Here is a 23,554-nt window from a genome sequence, read left to right as displayed (position 1 = left end):
TTCTGAAGGGTACCATAAAAACACCTCAACTGGGCAGGCAGCTCCTCAGATTTTGTGGTCTGTTGGCATCGCAACATGTAAAGACTAGATAGCAAAAGGTTTATAAAAGGGTCTTGTGATGCAATCACTGCCTGTTAAATTATGCCTTGCAAAACAATGAGTCATAATCTCATGAAATATGAGGCATTGCTCATGAGCATGAAGAGCTGAAATTTTTATCTAGTCCAAAAATGATGGAAGATCACATGCCTCCTGGGAGCTGGATGCCTGAAATAATCTCCAGTGTCACTGAGTACCCCACATTTTTTCTAAAGAAATCTAGCCATTATCTTGGCAATAATGAAATATCTATGTAAGGAAAAGAAAAATGGAAAGAAGGGAAAAGCGTAATCATTTGAAAGAGGAGAGAAAAAGAAAAGAGAAAACAAAAGAAAAGGAGATGATAGAAAGAAAACAGATGCAAAAATAAAGATCAAGGGGGAGGCTGAGTACTGCAGAAAAAATGGAGCTATGGCAGTTTATGCCACGTGAGGATCTGTCCCACTGTAACGTCACTGGGTCACTGAGTATGGTCATATTTGAACCAAGAGAGCAGAAGAAAATCATTCTAAAGTGGAAAACCAACAACAAAAATCAATCAAAACCTGAAATCAAAACAATACAAGCAAATAAATACATGTTTGAAAACGGGTAACAGTGACTCCTCCCTTCAGAATGGAAGGAGGAGAAAAAGAAAGAAAGGGAACAAAGTGGAGATGAAAACTGAAAATGAAAACCTGGAGGATGCCTAATATGAATCTGATCACTGGGCAAAGATGGAAAGAAGAGAATGAATAAGCCAAAAACAAGGTTTCTTTCTTTGGAGCACTTGTTTTCAATTGTAAGGAGGAATATTCTTCACTGGTCCGGTCCTGTAGGGAGCAGACCAGGAAAGCCAAGGCTGCAACTGAACTTCAACTAGCTTTGAGCATCAAGGACAATAAAAAGTCCTTTTTCAGATATGTGGGGAGCCAGAGGAAAAGCAGGGGCAACGTTGGACCCCTGCTGAACCAGATGGGGCAACTGACAACTGACTCCCAGTAAAAAGCCAACCTATTAAATAGGTACTTCGCGTCGGTCTTTCATCAGTCCCACGGGACACCCATGCCCACTATGGGACAGGGAAGTCCAGGTAAGGGTGATCCCCTGCCCTCCATTAATGCTGACTTCGTGAAGGAACATCTTGAGAAGCTGGATACCTTCAAGTCAGCCGGCCCTGACAATCTTCACCCCAGGGTACCCAAGGAGCTGGCGAGCATCATAGCCCAGCCTCTAGCACGGATCTTTGAAAACTCTTGGCGCTCTGGTGTAGTGCCCGAAGACTGGAAGAAGGCCAATGTGGTGCCTATCTTCAAGAAAGGGAGGAAAGTGGATCCGGCTAACTATAGGCCCATTAGCCTGACTTCTATCCCGGGGAAGATCTTAGAAAAGTTTATTAAAGAGGCCATCCTTAATGGACTGGCCGATGCCAGCATCTTAAGGGATAACCAGCACGGGTTTGTTGCGGGTAGGTCTTGCTTGACCAATCTCATTTCCTTCTACGACCAGGTGACCTATCACCTGGACAAGGGAGAAGAGATTTATGTCATATATCTTGACTTCAAAAAAGCCTTCGATCTGGTTTCCCATGATCACCTCTTGGAGAAACTGGCCAATTGTCACCTTGGGTCCACCACGATCCACTGGCTGGAAAATTGGCTCCGTGGTCAGACCCAGAGGGTAGTAATTGATGGAAGTCACTCATCGTGGTGTCCTGTGACCAGTGGGGTCCCCCAGGGCTCTGTCCTTGGACCCATACTGTTCAACATCTTCATTAATGATGTGGACACTGGAGTCAGAAGCGGACTGGCCAAGTTCGCCGATGACACCAAACTCTGGGGCAAAGCATCCACACCAGAAGACAGGCGGGTGATCCAGGCTGACCTGGACAGGCTCAGCAAGTGGGCGGACGAGAATCTGATGGTGTTCAACACCGATAAATGCAAGGTTCTCCACCTTGGGAAGAAAAACCCGTAGCATCCTTATAGGCTCGGCAGTGCTATGTTGGCTAGCACTATGGAAGAAAGAGACTTGGGGGTCAGCAATGACCACAAGATGAACATGAGCCTGCAGTGCGGTGCTGCAGCTAGTAAAGTGACCAAAACGCTGGCTTGCATCCATAGATGCTTCTCAAGCAAATCCCGGGACGTCATTTGCATTCTCCCCTTGTACTCGGCCTTAGTGAGGCTGCAGCTGGAGTACTGTGTCCAGTTTTGGGCTCCACAATTCAAAAAGGATGTGGAGAAGCTTGAGAGAGTCCAGAGAAGAGCCACGCGCATGATCAGAGGTCAGGGAAGCAGACCCTATGATGACAGGCTGAGAGCTATGGGGCTCTTTAGCCTGGAAAAGCGCAGGCTCAGGGGTGATCTGATGGCCACCTATAAGTTTATCAGGGGTGACCACCAGTATCTGGGGGAACGTTTGTTCACCAGAGCGCCCCAAGGGATGACGACTACGTCGAATGGTCATAAACTACTGCAAGACCGTTTCAGGCTGGACATAAGGAAGAATTTCTTTACTGCCCAAGCCCCCAAGGTCTGGAACAGCCTGCCACCGGAGGTGGTTCAAGCGCCTACATTGAACACCTTCAAGAGCAAACTGGATGCTCATCTTGCTGAGATCCTATGACCCCAGCTGACTTCCTGCCCTTTGGGCAGGGGGCTGGACTCGATGATCTTCCAAGGTCCCTTTCCAGCCCTAACGTCTATGAAATCTATGAAATCTATGAAACTGATTATTCTTAAATTAATAGAAAGCTGACCTCAAGTAAAGACAATCTTCATTGTTGTATTAATTTTCAGTGTACTCTTTTCACAAAATACTAAGAGTCGCAATTTCAGCAGAATCCATTTTTTAAACTGTTAAACACACAGCACTAAGTTGTTTAATGATCTCTCCTTTTTGCATGCACAGTACATAGTTTTTCCTCCACTTGGGGGGAGGGGAGGCACAACAATTATTCATTAAGATTCCTACTTGCTCCACAAAGAGAATGAATCTGTACACAGTTCCACCTTTTCAGCAATATTTTGTTAATACCTCACACTGTTAATCCAAGAGTCTTTACCATACTACTCAAACTTCACTGGAAATACCTCTTCCCTGAACCAGGGCTAAGCCTATTGAAGCACTATGCCCTTTTCAGCAGGAAAACTATGTCCCTTGTGTACAGTCAAGCTGCAGCTCTGGAAACAATTATCTGCAAACCAACTTTTTTGTTTTCTTTAATTTCATCTTTTTGAGGATCCTTTGTTAATAGAGCATAGGTGTCTTTCTCTGTGGATCCATTATTTTCTTCCCATTCAAGCAATGGAGGGCTGACTTTGTTCTCCTCTCTTCACTTCCAATCCATAATTTTCCAGATGCTGGGAGGCCTCTTTTCTACCACCTCCTGGCCCTGTACCAGTCACAGCATGCTTTCAAAAAGCAATCCCATACTCACACAAGTACAATATAGTGCCTAGCACCCCTCATAGCTTATTAGCTCTTCCCAGACCCACTATGACCACAGCCAACTCCCTTTTAGTGCTTTTTCCTAAAGAGGCCCCCTGTATTCTTTTGCCTTGAAACAGCATTTAGACAATTACATGATTCAGTCTCTTCTAAGGTGACAGATTCCTTCGGAATTTATCCAGTTTGCCAGACAGCACTTGTGATCTTTAATAGTCCCTGAACGCAGTTCAGCTGGTCTTAAGTAAAATTAAATATTTTTTCTCATCAGCATTACTTACAAAATAAAAGCTAAGGAAAATATAAAATGCAAATAGACTGGAGGTCTGCAATAAGCATAACTCCATAGCCTGGGCCTGACCTTGTAGCTACAAACTAAGGGTTAAGACAGATGAGAATATCATATGACAGAAAATTCTTTATTCCCCTTCAGTTCAGTGTTTGCCTTTCAGCATCTCTCTCTGGACAATTGTGTAACAGGAGCCAAAAAAAGGTAATGAGAAGCCCACTGTTTATACAGTTCAAGAGCCTTATCAGGCTAGGCATTAAAAGTTTTTGTTAGCATCATACATTACTTCATTCTTTGGTTCAAGTTTCACTCGGGAATTACAACTGTACTTCCAGATGACAGGACTAAATTAAGTTCATTATTGCTTGTCAAAGGATTATTATGTATTTACATATCCTCCTGTTTTTTGTGGACTCATATCAGTGTTTCCCCCTTTTCAGAGAACTCTCTGAGCTTGTTTACGTAAAGGTTTAGCTTTTGTAAACTGAATGTATATACATTTTTTTGTTGAAAAAACAAATATTATTACTGATATCACACCTGAAATTGGAGCCACATTGTGCTAGCTATTGCACAAACACAGAGTGAGACAGTCCTTGTCCCAAAAAGCTTATATCCTAACTAGGCAAGAGTAGACAAGGGGAGAGGGGGGATACGACTTGCCCAACATCACAAGGCAAGTCAGTGACAGAGCCAGGCACAGAATTAAAGTCCCTGTCAGGAGCCAGGCATAAAATCAAACTCCTTATCCACTAGGCTGTGGTGCCTCTCACAAACGGGTACCTAATGGTTGGCACTGACCCTGGTCCTGTTGAAGGGCTATCTCCAGTGAATATTATGTCTGAGCAATTACCATGTTACATGATAACAATGTCTATCCTGTTGGGGTTCACTCTTTTTCCCCGATAGCTTAGAGAGTATAATAACTGAATTCATTACAGTCTATTCAGCCTCCACTCCACCTGTGACAACATGCCATGTGGGGCCAGGACTATATCTTTATATGTGTGTGAGCAGCACTGAGCACATGATAGGTGCTACTGGAAGACAGCTAAATAATTTAAAGATGATAATGATGATGATGACGCTATAGCAGTGATGTCTCTTGTGATGCAGTAGCCTCAGCCTTAAGAGAAACTTGAGAAAATTAGACATGCTAGTTTGCAAGTCATTTTGCTGGTACAAAGAAGAACTCAGGTTTCAGTTACTTGAACAGTGAAACATCCAGCAGACAAATACATCATTCAAAGTGGGTAAGGCATTGACATAATAAAAGCCCTGTCCTTCTCAAAGAGATTCAGTAAGGGCCAGACTGTGATTCCCTTACACATACAGAGTAGTACATAACTCTACAAACACTCCTCTTGGTCTAATGGGACAATTTATCATGTAAGGTACTGCTTATGTAGAGTAAGAGGATCAAATAGCCACAAAGACTATGAAGCCTAGTGGGTAAAATGGTTGCTGTACCATAAGGGTAATGACTTCAAATCTTATAATAATTTGTGTGAGGGGACTCTATTTCTAATAACTGATATGACAGTAAATTGTTATCATGTTTCTGCAGCAAAAATAATCTGATTGAAAATGTTTCAGATATAAAAATAACCAAGTTGGGAAAAAGAAGAGTTTAGCTGTATAAAGAAATAATATCTACATTGTGAAAACAGATGAGTTTCATGGCTGTTTTAAAAGATATCACACCTTTACATAGCTTAACTGTTCTTTTCCTACTGTGTGTGTGTGTGTGTGTGTGTGTGTGTGTGTGTGTGTGTGTGTGTGTGAGAGAGAGAGAGCGCGCGTGCGCGCAATTTGAGGCCAGGTCATAAAACACGATAAAATATGAAAATATCCAGGCCCTTAAGCATGTTGTTAACTTTAAGCATATGGCTTCATTAAGCATTGGCTTCAATGGAACTTGTCACTTGCTTAAAATCAGGCACATGTGTAAGTATCTTGCTGACTAGAGTTTTAATAGGCTGGCTATAAAGTAAAAAAAAAAAAAAGTCATATATTACTCCTTTGGGGAGTATCATTTAGAAGAAGATACATCAGCTGATTTATTTTTTTTAAAGAAAAAAGCAAATTGCCCTCTCCAAAAACCCTTTCAATAGGCTTAATATCCTGAATAATGTGATATTGCCTTTGAGAAATATTACCAGAAAACTCTTTTGCAAACATAAACCTGGCTCTTATTCAAAATAATTGTTAAGATATTTTGCAAAGAACTTCCAGATTTTGTAAAACTCCGGCAGTGCTGTTTTGTTTGTTCATTTCTCAGGGAATTTCAGATCTAGCTCTAATTCACAACACCTTTTCTAAGGAATTCCTTTCAACTTTAGAAAAGATAATTTAGGTTTAAAAAAATGAATAACATCTAGCTAATGCTATGCATTTGGGATAGAGAATCACTGGTAAACACAGTTGTACTATTGGGTAAGATCTGCTGGTATAAATGTTCAGTTACATGGACTTCCTTAGAACAATGCTAATATATACCAGCTTAGGAACTTGCCCACTATACTTATTTTTTCATCAGATTGTTTTCTTTCATGCTATTTCTAAATATTTTTTTCAATCTCTGTTATTTGCTCCTTCTTACCTCAGGTGCTTCTATGATCTGAACTGCAGCAGTAGCCAGGCCTTTCACAGTCCACAAGGCTACAAAACAGATGTCACATTTGTCCTTGGATAAGTCATTTTATCCTGGGATAAAGTGCAGTCATTCAGACACCGGTGTCCGTTGTCTTGGGATAAATCTTAAAAAGGTTCACAGGATAAGATGCATTAACAGTTTATCCCAGGACATCACAAAGTGCATCTGAATGGTTCTCCTGGGATTTCATTAATGGCAGAAAAGCAGCAGTGCATTCAGCCACTCACTAAACCCTGATTAGAAGTGTGATGTGTGTACACACCAATCATAAGATATTTCTGTTTCAGGATAAACATGGGTGCAACTTGTTCAGGGACAAGTGCAATGCCTGTTCCTAGCCTAACATATAACATGAAGTCTTGCATTCAAAACTTTTCTAACTTCACTACACAGTTGCTCCAATAAAATATATTACACTAAGAAATCCTTGCTCCTAACCTAACATACTTATCCCATAGCCATGGGTAAATCCAGAGGGGTACAGTTGCACCCCTTTGATTCCTTGACCACCCAAAGTTTAAAAAAAAATGCCTGGCAATGACAGCAGTATCTCTATTCAGGCAACAGTGAGGGAATCCGTGGACTACATGGCCCATCATAATCTACCTGATTCCTTCTAAAACCTTTTCATTCCACAGGTGTTAAGGATCCTGTCTCCTCTTCAATGATCTACATGTTCCACTAATCATACTACTCTTTCTTGTGCTGTTCCTGGTAATGTAGCTCCTATTTCACAGCCCTGCAGACTGTTTTTAACTCTAGCTAAAAACATTGACTTGAGGAAGGAAACAACTTTCAGTGAAGCATTGGCTTGCAATGTCAAGAAGCTCAAAAAGGCTTTCACTTGTTTTATGAATCTGAAAGAGAGTTACATTCAATTCTAATGACTTCAGGACTAAAGAAACACCACCTTTTTATTGCTTTCCCAGCTCGTTGTCTTTTTTAATACATAATGTATAATATATTAAATAAATGCACATTCCAATAAAGTTATATTTGTTTTTGCTTTAACCTTAAACTGAATAATATAACCCTGGACCCCTTGCACATTAGCCCAGCTTCTTTTTACTTGGAGAAAACTATGCGTTATGTTATATGAAATGATGCTCCACCTGCAGGCCCCTGCACAATTCTGCCCTGGCTCTGACCACGCTGTCACTGCTATGAGAACCTAGCCCTGGCCCCGCGCTGTCACAGTCCTGCCACTGTGGGGGTCTTCATGGAAACCAGTTGCAGTGATGTGGGCAGGGGCTACTGGGATGCGGAGTCTGCCACAGGCCCAGTCTGGCCCGTGAGCTGGACTTTGCCTGCCCCTGCTGTAGACTCGGTGGGACAGGGTGTCTTTTAATTCTGTGTTTTGTAACTGCCTGGCACAATGGTCCATGACTGTGGTTTCTAATTGCAACCATAATATACATAATAATTAATAACATCAGCATCCGTGGTCTTATACTCACTGAGGGGAAAAAAAAACACTGTAAGTAATATGAAATGAAAGCCAATATATATGACAAGGGGAGAAGAGACTGAGGCCTGATCTTGCAAACATACTGCTGTAGGTATTCCATTGGCTTTCAGTGGGACTACTTGCATGAACTGGGTTTTGTGGGCGGGTGGCCAGATTTTGTAACTTTTTAAATAGATAAAAGGAAGTTTCTTGTATTGCTGGCAAATGAAAAAAAAAAACCAGAAAGCTAAGGAGGCCTCACTGAAATGTACTGATAGCTCTAGGTCACTATTATATTAATGCATGGATAACTGTCAGATAAAACAAGCTGACTTTCTTCAGATGCTATCCATCTACAGGAAATTGGAAACAAACGCTTAGCTGAAATCAAAGCAGTTTTAAAAACAGAGCACTTCCATTCCCTTCACACTCTCTTCACACTCTCCCAGGAGACGAAGAAGGAATAAAAGAAGAAAAACACCTTTTTGTTCTGAGTCTGTACTCTATCATTTAATGTTGTGCACTGCTAAGATATCAGTGTAATGGGTTCTATAAAGAGATTTAAAATACATTAGGTAGATAGGTGATGCTGTAACAAACTGACGAACTCTACTGATCCAGAACAAGTACCATTTGAAGCCAGTTAGGACAGATTTTTTTTTCCTTCGGTGAAAGAAACCTAGATATTAACAGGAATCCTGGTTCTCCCTGATAAAAAAAAAAAAAAAAAAAATCACAAATTCTCTGATAAAAAACCCCAAATCCACAATTAAAATGAAAATCCACCATATATATATATATATATATATATATATATATATATATATATATATATATATAAACATTGTGTTCAGTTGATACATATACACACACACACACATATATATGTATGTATGTATGTATGTATGTATCAATTGAACACAATGTTTTATTGATATATTTACCACTTTAAAGCCATTTGGAAGCCTGCCAGTGGCTCAATCACTACAGTAGAATAAATTCTAAATATGTATAAATATTGGTATCTGATTTGGGGTTTTTATCATAGAAAATCAGTTTCCCCTGCACCCTTAGCTCACCAGGATGCAGGTCCAAGCCCCTCACTCACAAGCCACAGGTCCCTGGCCCTGCTGGTGCTTCTCACTCCCCTCCTCATGGTGGATGGGTCGGTTTCGACCTGGAAGGGTGTGGGCAGTGGGGTCCCACAGGGCTCGGTCCTTGGACCGAAACTCTTCAATGTCTTCATCAGCCACTTGGACGAGGGAGTGAAGTGTACTCTGTCCAAGTCTGCGGATGACACAAAGCTATGGGGAGAAGTGGACACACAGGAGGGCAGGGAACAGCTGCAAGCAGACCTGGACAGGTTGGACAAGTGGGCAGAAAACAACAGAATGCAGTTCAACAAGGAGAAATGCAGAGTGCTGCGCCTAGGGAGGAAAAATGTCCAGCACACCTACCGCCTAGGAAATGACCTGCTGGGTGGCACGGAAGTGGAAAGGGATCTTGGAGTGCAATTCTGGGCACCGCACTTCAAGAGGGATGCGGATAACCTGGAGAGGGTCTGGAGAAGGGCCACTCGTATGGTTAAGGGCTTGCAGACCAAGCCCTACGAGGAGAGACTAGAGAACCTGGACCTTTTCAGCCTCCACAAGAGAAGGTTGAGAGGCGACCTTGTGGCTGCCTATAAGTTCATCACGGGGGCACAGAAGGGAATTGGTGAGGTTTTATTCACCAAGGCGCCCCCGGGGGTTACAAGAAATAATGGCCACAAGCTAGCAGAGAGCAGATTTAGACTGGACATTAGGAAGAACTTCTTCACAGTTAGAGTGGCCAAGGTCTGGAATGGGCTCCCAAAGGAGGTGGTGCTCTCCCCTACCCTGGGGGTCTTCAAGAGGAGGTTAGATGAGCATCTCGCTGGGGTCATCTAGACCCAGCACTCTTTCCTGCCTATGCAGGGGGTCGGACTCGATGATCTATTGAGGTCCCTTCCGACCCTAACATCTATGAATCTGTGAATGAATCTATGAATATTCCCCCCAGCCCTGCTAGTACCCCTAACTCTTCCCCCCCCACCACCACCCCCAGCCCTGAAGGTGCCCCTCTCCCCCCATCCACAAACCCCTTCCCCCCACCAGCCTTCCTGGAAGGGGACACTAGCTGCCCGGGCTACAGGGCCAGGGACCCAGGTCTGCACCCCCCTTCCCCCTGCAGCAGTGCCCGAGCCCCAGCTGCCACCTGCAGGAGGTGGTGACTGTTGCAGCCCAAGCAGAAGCCTGACTCCCCCACTCCACCCCATGGGCACCACAGCCAGAATGGAGCCCATGGGGGCTCAGGCAGGGGGGAGGGGCTGGTTTCCCATTACTTCGTTCACTCCTGGAGGGGGGCAGGAGGGACCCATACCCCCCAGATCTGTGCACGGGGAGGAGCAAGCTGCCTGCTGCAGGCTTAGGTTCCCTGCCCTGCTGTCTTCCCGGCCGGCACAGCATGGCAGGCAGGACCCAGTGTGGCAGCGCAGAACAGGGCTGCGCGGGAAAGCTCATTGCCACTGCTGCAAGCCCCGCGCTGCCCTGGCGATGCACCCCCTGACTGCCCCACAGGAGTGAGGGCACAACCCCGCACCCCCCACCCCCGCAGCTGCCAGGTGGGCAGGGGGTGTATCACTAAGGCAGCACGGGGCTTGCAGTGGCAGCAACAAGCTTCCCTGCGTGGCCCTGCTCTGCTCTGCCCCACCAGGTCCTGCCTGCCAGGCTGCAGAGGCCCCAGGGGAGAGCAGCACAGTGGGGAGTGCACATCTGCCCCCACCCTGCGTATAGATCTGGAGGGCATGCATGCCCTCCGCCCCCTGTGGGAGTGCACACAGCAGCAGGAAGACAGCCCCACCCTCCCCACCCCCAAGACAAGCAGCCTGCAACCCCATCCTGGTCCCCACCAGGGCTCTGTGGCTGCACATTGCAGCCCCAGGCCCCAAGCCCCAAGCCCCACACCCCACCTGGCTGTACAGCAGCCCCAGCCCCAAGCCTGCCCAACATCCTCCCTCGCTCTTTATGGGGGCCTCAATTCCCCACCCCCCCAACTTACTTGGGGGATGGAGCCCCCTGCCTGACAGCCCTCCTCCCACTCCCCGCAGCCTCTTGCAGGTTGGAACTCTGCCAGCCTGCAGAGCGCCCTTAATGTTTCTCTGTTAAGATGAAAAATCCATATTTTTCTCAGGGAAAAAGGAAAATCCCCATTTTTTCTGGTTTTCCATGGGAAATGGAAAACCCAGATCCCTAGATATCAATCTAGCAATGCATTTAAATATGGACTTGAGTTAAAGTACATGAATAATGCTACATCTCAGTGGAAATGCTCATGTGCTTTAAGTTAAGCACATGCTTAAGTGCTTTTCCCAGACTGGAAACAAAGAAGAATTCAAATAAGTTTAATAGCAAGAGTGTAGTGACTGAGTCATAAGCAGCAAACAGGAATTAAATTTACCTGCAGCAAAATGCTACAAATAACTGAAAAGTTCATTAGCAGAACCATGATGATATGAATAAAAGATACTTACAATCCATGACCAAATAAAAGGTGTAATCCTGCAACCTTTGTGTATAGTCCACTTGATTTTGGCTGAGAGAGGAACACACATGTAAGTGAATGTTTGTAGGAACAGGAGCCCAGTATTTTAATTCATTAGTAACCCCTTGACATCAGTGGGACAACTTCTATGAGAAAGGTGACTCACATAAGCAAAAGACCTCAAGGGTGGGTTCCAGAGCTTAAATTTGCAAAGTTGTAGTGCACTCACAGTACATTTAAGAGCTCTCCTGTATGACAAAGGATTAAATTAAAAAAGAATATTTTTAAGTGACTGACATTTCTTGGGTTATTTGACCTCAGCAGTCTTTCCTGCCTAGAGCAGTGGGGCTGGACCCAATGATCTCACAAGCTCCCTTCTAGCCCTAAACTTCTGTGAATCTGTGTGTGAATCTGTGCTGTTGAAATCTTCCCCCTCAGTCAGATTTAACAGACTAAGAAATATTTCTTAGTGAGACTATAATTTCTTGCAGGACTTTTATAATAAAATTTAAAGCAAGCTAGTAGTCTCTCACAGGCAGTAGAGGAGCTAGTAAATTTACAACTTACAGAAAACATGCATTTACACTTCATTAACGAGAGCATAAAATCAAAGGTCTGGCAGTTAATACGTGTTTAAATTTTGTATATGATTTTGGAGTAATTTCATCAAGATCCAAAAATGGTCTAGAGAAAAGACTAAAGGAATGTAGTGGCTCCAGCTACTCCAACCCTCAATAACTGTTTTAATAGGTTTATAATTATTAGACATTTTTTAAACAGTATGTCAGTATCCCATTACTTTCATCACAAAGTTTAACCACCCTGATTTTGCTCCTGGCTATTACATGCCATGCCATGCCATGCTATGCAGAAGCAAAAGTACAATAGTTTTCTTTGTGCTCTTCTCTTTTAATCTGCAAAACAGATGCAGCAACCGAACTAGCCACTCCAGATTGCTTTCAGCAAAAAACTTAATTTTGGCAGGTTAATACTAGTTAAGGGCATGTGGTTTACTATTCTCCGTGGAAAGATAGCCATAAATCAGACAGCTGATTCAGATTCTTGTAATTAACAACAGAAAAACATTTGGCAAAAAATTCATAAGGGTTTTTTTGTTTGGTTGGTTGGTTTTACATGACTTTCTAAGCATTTATTCATTACAAAAAAAGTCCCACAGCTATCTGACTGATGAAGTGAATTCTATTACAATTATCACAATGATGTCTTTATTTGTCTTTTTTTAATATTTGTTTTTTCTTCTTCTGATACCCTGTTTTAGATTACGTAAAGTAACTCTGGATAATATTATCAATCCTAACTTGGGGGCAGTCTTCCCTGAATGAAGCTTGTAGGTTGAAAACCAATCAACAAGGAAACATGGAATGCTTGAGAAGCAGCAAGATGTGTTGTTGGATACTGTGAAGAAGCTGAATATAGAGGCTAGACCAAATCTTGGATTGCGTATGTATTTTCCACTGGCTACCAAGGTAATTGTGCATATGGTTCCAAGGGCAGGATTTGGCACGTTGCCTTGATAAAGGCCAATTAGGGAAATTATAAGGCCTTGAAATCCCACACCACAAAAGACATGGAATATTTTTACCAGGACAAAAAGGTAACTTTCCCGATCATTATATGGTCTTAGCAAAGTATGTCTGCCTGTGTTTACCTTCAAGCATGTGCTTACATCCATCCCTATTCAGCAAAGCCATAGGCCTGTGCTTAACTTTAATCACATTCTTGCATGGTTTGCTGAATGAGGACATAGGGATTTTGAAAAGCAAAATGAAATTCTCTTTTCAGTAGCACATCGCCAAAGTCTCCCTCAAATTGGCAAATATCAGCATATTGCAACAGAGGGATTTCATTTAGCTGGAACTGGAGTCTAGATGTGCCAGAACAGGTTCCAAACTTACCATCGGTCATTGTATGCAGACATTATATTTTGCTGGGAATCTTGTCAGGCCTCAAGCTGGAGAAAAAACTGGTCTACATATGAACTGGAGTTTCTCAAAGTAAAGGTTGCTCCTGAAGTTGCAGAAGGCTGTTTTAGGATTTGACATTCTTCCTTCTTAGGATATGCCTGTAATGAGGACTGCAATGCAAGGTAGAGATACCCATGCCTGTACCAAGGTCCATGCTGCCACAGCTGGACTACTTCTAATTCCCAAGTTAGCTCATTTAAAGTTAGCTCAGATATCTCAACATTATACAGAAATCTGCAGTATAGTCATACTGTCAGTCAGTATTGAATCTATTCTCATGAATGGCACCAGCAGCCATTATGGTGCTAGAGAGATTTGTTTTTAGGTAAGACATAAAACTGAGGCCCTGACTTCCCTGGTCACGAAAGATCCAATGCACCTTTGCAAAAGACTTACAATTCCTTTTCTTTAGTAGATGATTTTGTTTTGCAGTTTGTGCTATTCTAATGGATACTAACTCTCACTCCCAAGTGGCATTTAGTTCCACCCCTCTGCCATCACTTTATGCAGCTCCTTGTTTAAGGAGGGGAGCTTGATGATGGCCTGCTCTGCTAATCCCTTGTGGCAAGAAAGTCCCCTATGGAGCTCTGTGCAGCCTTGCATAATTTGTGCCAAGGGTTCAACTGGCCTCCGAAGACACCTGTACCTGTACCTGCCAGATGCCTGCTCTGACCCATTCTAATTAGAACACGTTGGAGCAGACTTGATTAGCACACTCCAGCAGCCTCATCGTCATATGTATTCAGTGCCCTGCACTTCAAAATGGTAGCAGGGGCGCTTTAACTAAAGCTCATTGAATGAGCTTTAGTTAAAGTGCCCCCGCCTCCATTTTGAAGCATGGGACACTGAATACACAAGGTGCTGCAGCTCCTGGGAGCACCCCTGCCACCCCCCTTCCCTCCCCCCACCCCCCCCCGCCCCCAGATAATCAAGTACTAAAGCAATGTGCAGTAACTGGTGCTACTGCGCAGTAGTGCCGGCACACAGCTTTTTAGTGATGCTAACTGTGCAGTAGCCTAATACTACTGCACAGTAGCATATTAGCATGAGTTTTGCCCTGCATGGTACTGCACAGTAAAATTAGGCTACTGCGCAGTTAGTGTCTTGTGTAGACATACCCACTGAGTAGCATCTTGCAGGGAGTTCCACTGTAATTTGATAGGATCTTAATAACTAAACATAGTTATCAGACTATTAATGATTAATAATTAATTACTAGTTAGTCTGGATGAGAACAGTATTAGGACTGGCAGGATTATTTGTTGCAAATAAATTAGCAAACAAATTCAATCCCTTTTCCTATTCTTGAAGTATTTGCGAACTGATCCTGATTTCCGTGAATATGTTCATTATTTTTCAGCATTTATGCCACCGTGTGCATTTTTCAGGCATATTAACTCTCTTGCTTGTGTTGAGTGACTCATCACCTGAGTCAAAACCTGCATTTCCAATTCTGCTTTCTCACTGAATAAATGACAACGTTCATTTTGTAAAAATAAATAATAGCAAATGACAAATAGTAAAAGCATAGTCTGTACACCCAAAATAAAGGGCATCTCTATGAAAAAGATTCGTCCCAAAAGGGCAAATCCTTCTTGTGAAAATGTTTCCAAACAGTGAATACTGAGGATTACAAATCAACCAAGGTGGTCATATTTCAAATGGATGCTCTTCAAACCCATTCCTGCTATTCATAAAAGATAAGTCAGCAATTCCCCTTCCCTTCTGTTTTGTCTGAAGTTCTCTAAACTGAAGCTACAGAACAATGGTTCAGTTCTTCAACTTTTCCACAAGAGGGTGATAGCCTTTCCTAACTAGAGTTCAGCAAGTGGGACGCAAATTACTGGCCTAGAGGGAAGACAGGCCAGGTGCAATTTTCACAGAATGCTGGAACTAAAAAAGGTCTGTAGAGTGGTCTGAGCAACATACTCAATAATGGTTATTTAATATTCACTGTTTACAATTTAAATATGCTGCAAGTGGTTTGTCAGTAGTCACAGCATAATTTTGGCTAAGCTAACCAGGATTTTGTTAGTCAAGGTTTTGGTGCTCTAGCGTGGCTCTATCTATGCTAACACCCCTACTTTCATTAAAACTGCTTAGCAATGATATTGCCAACCCCTCCTTCCCCTCTCTTGGCTTCATCTATGCCTTGTTGTGTCACAGGACTCCTAGGCTAAGGACAAACAGTCAAAAAGTCCAAGGCCAAATCCATTCAGTCTTTGCAGTTTAGTCTAAACTGCAGAGGTTAAACTGAGAAACAACTGGACAGACATTTGCTTTTGATTCAGAAAATGTAGCCACATACCTTCAGTGTCTCAGGCCAGAAGCTGGGGGGCATTAGAGCAGGGCTTTCTGGCACATAGCCAGAATGGGATGTGTGTTCACTTCCTCTTCCTGCTGCGCCTGAGGTCCCTGGGATTTGCAACCCAGAATCACAGCAGCAGGACTCTACAGGGTTGCTCATCACTTCCTTTTCCTGCCTCCAGGTGCCTCTGGGATTTGTACTCTACAGTCACAGCCAGCAGTAGGTTTTTATTAGGGCCAGGCAGCTCTGTACTCAGGGGAAGGGAAGTTTAACCCCCTCCCTGGCCCCAGACCCCAACCAGAGTCTGCCTGGGGGAAGCAGTCCCTGCCTCCCCCCCACCACCAACCCTTCTCTACTGCAGGGAGACTGTGATTTAATTTGAACCAGAAACGGGTCTAGAACAGCAGTTTCATAAACTGGTTTGATCCAAATCAGTCTGATACTACATTCAACCAGGTTTATCTGAAACCAGTTTTAGCCATTTTGAAACCGGTTTATGTGCACTGAACTTCTGTTCTGTTACAGATTTAAACTAGTTTCTGATCATTTAAACTGGTTTATGTGGAACTTCTGTCCCTAGCCCTAATGTACCAAGACTGAAGTCACAAACTTACATGAAAAAGTATTCATTAAGATAGGGGTGTCCCACTTCTAAGCAGCTGGGGGCTGTATGCCATGCTGGCTGCACCACCATGGGCCATTGTGTCCCCTGGGTCACACACCATGTGAGTATATCCCACACTGTGTCTCAGGGCCCCAGGCCATGGACAGGGGACAGGCAGATGCAAAAGTTGGAGAACAAAAGGAGAGCTTGCAGCCCCTGGCTGCTGCTGCAGCTGGAGCAGTGGGGAGGAGTGGTAGGTGGGCAGGATCCTGGCGGCCGCAAACTTATTCCACATGTGGCCTGTGGGCTGCCGGTTGGACAGCCCTGCATTAAGCAATTCAAACAGCCCAGACGCTAGTGTTTTACAGTACCAATAATCTTCACATTTTGACTACAAACACTTGCTATAGTTTCAGTAATTAAAGTAAAATCCAAATGAAAAGAAAATATTGCAGCTTTTCAATTATGCATTATCTTGAAAGATATCATGATAATTAGGATTATCATTTTGAACAGAAAATCCATAACATGATGCACAGGGGAAAAGCATGTAGGTGTCAAAAGCCAGGAGATGAAAAGATAATATCTTACTAAGTGTGTGCTATTCTAATAACATTTGATGTTTCACTTTAAAAGGGTGGTTGGTGTATTCAGACCGCTTTCCCTGAGCAGCACGGATTGACAGGATGCGTCTGTCTTTATGTTCTAAGAAAGCTGGAGAAGCTGGTCCTTGAAACCTATGGGCTGCTTGCCAAATGCAGCCAACTAAAGAGCTTTTTGTTTCCAGGAGCTCTCAGGAACGCTGGAGTCCCTGAAGGCTCATGTCATGGCGACGGCCTGAACCAGTGGAGCATCTCATGAACCAAACAAGCTTTTATTTTACAGCAGTAAATTGATATTCAGTTCAAGATGGCTGCCTGGCCTTTAAATTCCAGAATGTAAACCAGCAATTGTTTGCACAGTCAGCAACAACAAAGCATGCATCAGAGTCCAGCTCCTGTGGAGGGCAGGCCTCTCAGATTATGATGAAGAACCTTTTCCTGCTTTCTCAGCTTCCCCCAAAACTGGCCCCTGGAAGGAAGCCCATCTTCTTTATTTAATCTCTCTGGGCCTGATGAGTCCCTGCCTGTTCCTAGCTCTTCCAGCTACTGGAGGACCAAATTTTGTTGGGTTGGCTTCATTAGCACCTAACCCTAGGTGGCAGTGCTTGGTGATCTAATCTTGTTGCTTTCTATCTAAAGGGAACCTTTTGCATGCAAGTACAGCAAGATGGGAGAGTGTCCAGCAGAGGGCTCAACTGCTTAGTATGTTCCACCATGGTGCACCTGAGAGCTCTCCAGATTCATTTGAGAGTTGCCTTTCAATCTGTATCAGAAACGTTTTGGCAAACCTTCCATGTAGTCATGTTGCCTGCCTTTGAATATTGTAAATTAGCGATGGACTCAAAACACAGCTTTCCCTCTAACAGTAACCAATTCACCCATAACAGTAAACAATTTGGTAATACTTGTAACTAGACCACATACACCTTTCCTCCTCTAACCATCTGCCGCCCTCTCACCCCACCAGGTTATAGGCTCCATTTCAGAAAATAACCCAAACTCTTGAAAGATTGGCACCCTGAGATTTACCAAGAATCCAGTATCACACTTTATATATGCTTTGCACCCACTTCCCAACTTCTAGCCCTGTCAGACTCTCCTCCAAGGAGAACGGGGAGGCTCTTCTTTTTCATCTAATACACCTAGGCCTCGATTAAAGGCCATCTAAGCAAGATGCTGCATTCCCTTGCTTTTGCTTTGTTCAGTGGGACCCACTCTTTTGGTTAGATCTGAGCCAGTGGGAAACAGCGGCCAAAAAGGTGCTAAGGGAAGAAAATGGGAGGAGAGAAGGTAGCAAGCATGGTGAGGAGGAGACTACTGTTAGTTTAATGCCGCACTTAACACAACTGGGTCCAGATCTGTAACTTAGGCTCCTGATTGTTATATAATAATTAAAATTCCCTAAGATACAAAATGAGATCTGGGTCCTGCCCCAAGTACTCCCTCTGCTGTCACTGCAACCAGCCTCTCTCCCTAGATATACCAGTGCCCCTGCCACGCGGATCTCTCCTTTTACTCTCATTCCCTGCAATCCTCAGCCTATTAAATCCCTTCTCTCTATTGTCAGGGAATCACTGCATAAGGATGCGGCTTTCTGTGCCCTGATGACATCCAGGAGCCTGCCCTCACTGAAAAGAAAACCCTGGTGCCTGAGCCAGACTGGGGTTCCTCCTTGCTCTCGCCTGCCATCACTTTGATGTTTTACTGGATTCTGGGAGGGATGATGTTCACCCAGGCTGGCCCAGCTGTGGGTCTCTCCTGTGGGCTTGGCTCCAGTGAAAATCACAACAACGAACAAATAATTTTTAAAAACGGAATGAAAACTTGGCAGCATGGTCCTTATCTCTGAATCAATTAACAATAATTGAAAGCCTGCAGTGGCAATTAACACCTGTCATGAAAATGAGTTCCTCCGAGCTCTCAGATCGATTGATCTGCTGCCCTGTTCCTGGAGACTTCAGTTTGAATTGGCAGTTAGATGGTTTATCTTGCCTGCCAGCACCATTTCTCCTCCTCTCATCCCAGCATGCCACCAGAAATAGCTCCCAGGACACGGGAGGAGCCAATCCAGCTCACCTGGCAAGCCAGTAAAGTTGGCTTCAGGCGGGCCAGAAGCTCTCTCTGAAATGTAGCTGGGCCGCTTCCAAGAAAACTTTGGCCCAGTTCAGGGGGCCCCCATGGGGAGGCAACGTCAGTCTCCCCATATCTATTCCCTTTGTGGATCTCTCAACCCTCTTCTATTTCCCAAACATTCCCATTCGCTCCTTCACTCCTTCCATTCCCAGGGCATCCCAGGCTCTGCCCATCCTCACTAGCCTTAGTAACGATGCTCTCCAAAGTCCCTAGTAATGTGTAGTGTCATAAACTTCAATATGACAGTCATGACCAAGGGAAGTAAACTGACACTTCCAGAACAGGTCCTCTCTCTCCATCAGTCTCTGCAATCTCTTTGATCATGTGTAACCTACCTTCTTTATCCTGAGCTGGGCAGATACAAGGACCCTGAGGCATTATGAGGAACACCTAGGAAATATTTCAGCTAACGTAAAGAGGAATTTCAACTGCCTGGCATACAACCCAAACATCAATCATTATCCTAACTGAGCTGACAGAATGAAAAATAGTCCACAGCAAGTAATTTAACTAATTCATCTTTTCTAGCACTAGTTAAAATGATGCAGTTGAAAACATTTCTCAGCAGAAAACAGCATTTTGGCGGGAATTAAACTTTTGCAGAAAAAGATGTGACCCAGGCTGAAAAGCAGAAGTAATTGGGCCCAACCTGGGTGCATCATTTTCAGGGCTGCAAAATTGCAGCACAATCCACATTTGGGATTCACAGGTCTCAGCCCCGACCCGGACTTCGGCACCAAGTGTCAGTCCTTGGGTGGGGAATAGCCCTTTTTTCCCCAAAATGCAGCTGCAGGAGAATCCCCCCTGCATTTTAATCAATGGCGCAGGGAGTAACTATTAGATGGGGTCATTCTTAGCTTCTCCCTGTTGGAGCTGTTCTCCTTTGCATGGAATAAATAAGTATTAATTGAGCTAGAGAAAGTGCAAGTGTGACAGTATGGCCAGCACTCAGGACATTTGCTTGAGAAAAAGACCTAGAGTTCAGTCCTTTTTATGTTCAATGCTCTTTGGCGCAAGGACTGCAACCCAGGTGAGGGCCCTGATCACAACACTACACAGTTATGCTCCCTCACTCTGGTTCAGTGAATATTTCATTATTCCATGCAAAGTGGAATGAGCTTCAGTAAGTGGGAATGGCCCAGAACACCTGCCAGGCTAAGTAGTTATGGTGCTCTTCTAGGAAGTGGGCAACATGGATGCAAATCAATGCAGGCATTAGCAGGAACTAAACAGAAATTTCCCTGCTCCAACCACCACACCATTGAAAGGAACAGAGATGCCACCATCTATTCCAGAGACTGCTTTTGGGTAGAATAGAAGTCAGTAGCACATATGTTAGACTTTACCCCGCTAGTGAGATAGGCAGAAGGATGTCCAGTTTGTGAATCTCAAAAGGCCTTAGGCATGTGAGACACAAAAGCTGCTCAGCACTGCCATGACTATGGTGCCTTTGTCATGTGCAGAAATAGAACCTTAGCTGCCTAATAACATCAGGAACTTAGATGCCTACTGACTTTAGGCATCCCATGGTTAGCCGGTGGGTGAGCTAGGATTTTGAGTATCTTAGTTTTGGATTTAAGCCCCTGCAAGGTCAGTTAGGCATCCTGTCGCTTTGTGGATCTGTCACCTAGATTTTAAGCATTTTGGAAGAAGCATTGGGTATCTTCAATGCATGAAGAAGTATGCACATAGAAGGATACCATAAAAATGATAAGTCTTATTCAGTCAGGTAGCCTGGACACCTATTGTGCGATTTATTTTATACAACTCAGGCATTAGCGTGAAGTTGCATAATGAAGCTGCAACATTCTTTCTCCTAAATATTTGAGCTCACCCATATGTAGCAAAACAAAGCAAAAAAAAAGTCTTTCTTGCAGATTTGATAAAAAGTTTATGGTTCTAAAGCAGTTTTTGTATAAAACCCTTCTATTTTCATTTCCATATTTAAACTCAAAACCAGGCAAGTTTTGTGTGGTTTTCTGCTATTTCTATGAATGGCTTGTAGTTTGTATGGCTCTACCAACAGCACCAGTAATTGGACTGCCACAACTATATGTTAGTTAATAAACAACATAATTAACCATATAAATGTCAAGCTCTGATGCCAAGATTTGACTGGTCCAAGTGAGTCCAGCAGTGTTTGGCAGAAGAGAATATTCTAAGAATTTGCATATAATCTGCTTTTTGCAAACCTTATGAGAAGGAGCTATTTACACCATAAGCATATTTTTCTTCAAGAGATTATACTCCTTCCAAGTCAATTAACTATATTCCAGTGAAAACAGGGAGAATTTTAAAGAAATGATACTAACATTTTCATAAATAGAGAGAAAGAATACAATGAAAACTATGAAATTGTGGTCACTTAAATCATAATCCCTCTGTGCACAGTGGAGAACATTTTCTCTCCTAAAATACTGACATTTCACCATGGGAGACAGCATGAGAACAGGTTTTCACTTGTTTTGGTGGCTAGAGTGCCTGTATTGCCGTGTCACATTTTCATTACCATATTAAAGGCATTAATTACACAGTCCAATGCAAGAGTGACAGAACAATCTGAGTGAAAGAGTGAAAAAAGCACCAGTGGCCTCCTACAGAGTCAGCTCAACAAACTGAACAATAAAAGGGTTAAGGCACATGCCAGCTGCCTAGAATTGCTCTCAAGGGTGAAGGTGATCATCATAATAATAGAGTGACTTTCAATGCATAAGATCCCAGATTCTTTAACAGATTAATTCACAATCACTTCCCACTACCACATGAAGAGCAACCACTCCTGAAGTGAAACAAAGCAGTTATTTAATGGCACAGGCAGCCATGTGAACAACAATTTAAAACAGGAAGTGGGGAAGGATCCCTTGTCCCATTTCCGGAGGCTTTCATTACATTTGACTAAGACACTTCTGAAAGTGCTACATTTACATATCTGTCCTACTGCATTTGTACTAAGAACCTGCGAGTCATCTACCTTCCCTTAGCCTCTCTCACTGGGAGCCAATGTGAGTTGAAACCATTCAACAGCATACACTGTCAACCCTAAGATCAATCCCAGCAAATGTCTCAGTAAAGGCAAGAAAGAAATCAAAACTTTCCCTAACCATTTAGGATCCAATAAAAGCAAATTTGGTAGCAACTTCTAGCTGATGGTTTCTGCTTGTAAAGTGAAAAAAAAGCATCCATGTACAAAATTATTTGGGAAATCAGCACCCTCAGGTGTGGTGTGCAGCCATGCACATCAAATGGTCACTTTGCGTTTATAATTCACAGGGTACGCTCTTGGTAATTCAAAGGTTGCAATAACTTAAGGCAAATTCTCCACTCAGGTGTATACATCCAGTTCTCTGAAACGGATGGAAACCATTCATTTATATCCAAGGGCAGAATTTGACTTTCACTCTTTTCCTCTTCTGTTAAATCAACAAGCCCCAAGTCATGTTCTAACCTCAGCTGTGTTGCATGCACCCATCCACCACAGGCCTTAAAATATTCCACTACAGATCTGTGTCAGATGAGGACTTCATCTAATGTCTTCTCTGCAGATTATAATGGAAAAGTCCCAGGAAGGAAAATCCCACCACTGTTATTTATTATTTGGAATGAGTCAGCACCTTAGAAACCCAATCAGAGAGCAAGGCCTTAATGTGTTAGGTACAGTACTTGCCCCTCTCCAGAAACCTCACAGTCTAGGACTGTTTGCACTCTTTCACTTTTATTGATTTCCCAATGCATACAGAAAAATCGAGGGCCCAAGTTCTAATTTCAGTCATGGTGATACACAGCAAGCCCATGCACTGCATGAGAAACTCTACTAATTGCCAATGTCTGCTGTAGTGCCTGACAGAAACAACAGATGCCATAGCCAGTTTTCAATTTGTGCAGCTCATTTCTGCACATCTCTGGGAGAAACCAAAATGTCAGCTTTTTGAATCCTATACATTTCATGAATAGGGAAATTAATGGAAACCTAAGACATGGTCTACTTCCAGGAAAAAAGTCCCCCACCTTGTCTCAAATCTCTCTGAGATTTCAAATACAGTGGCCATTGCCTACACTGCCCCCCCATATTTCAAGTTATTCCACCATGATTGAAGCCTTTCAGGATTGATGCCATAATTTCCACACAGACTTCTACTGTTCTCTGGCATTATTTGTCCAGAATAACCATACCCACTATTCCTGTGTGCACCGTGCATCCTATCACGCGATCAATAGGTAATATCTTATTACTCTTGCTTAACTGAATTTTCCAAGCTTTTCCTCTTCAGGTTAGCTCCCTCCATACCTCAAATCGGGTGAGGGAGTTTGACCAGGCAATTCTGGCACTGTCTCAGTCTGCTCTGACTAACAATAACCCTTCTTTTTGCCTTCACTTTTTCATAGGAACTTCACACAGTTTGCTTTCACATTTAACTAAACTGCTTCCCTTTGTTTTGCATTA

Source organism: Alligator mississippiensis, chromosome 1 (assembly GCF_030867095.1).
Source record: "Alligator mississippiensis isolate rAllMis1 chromosome 1, rAllMis1, whole genome shotgun sequence".
In the NCBI taxonomy this organism is placed as follows: Eukaryota; Metazoa; Chordata; order Crocodylia; family Alligatoridae; genus Alligator; species Alligator mississippiensis.
The sequence above is the reverse complement of the archived record's forward strand: the minus strand, read 5'-3'. Positions refer to the sequence as shown.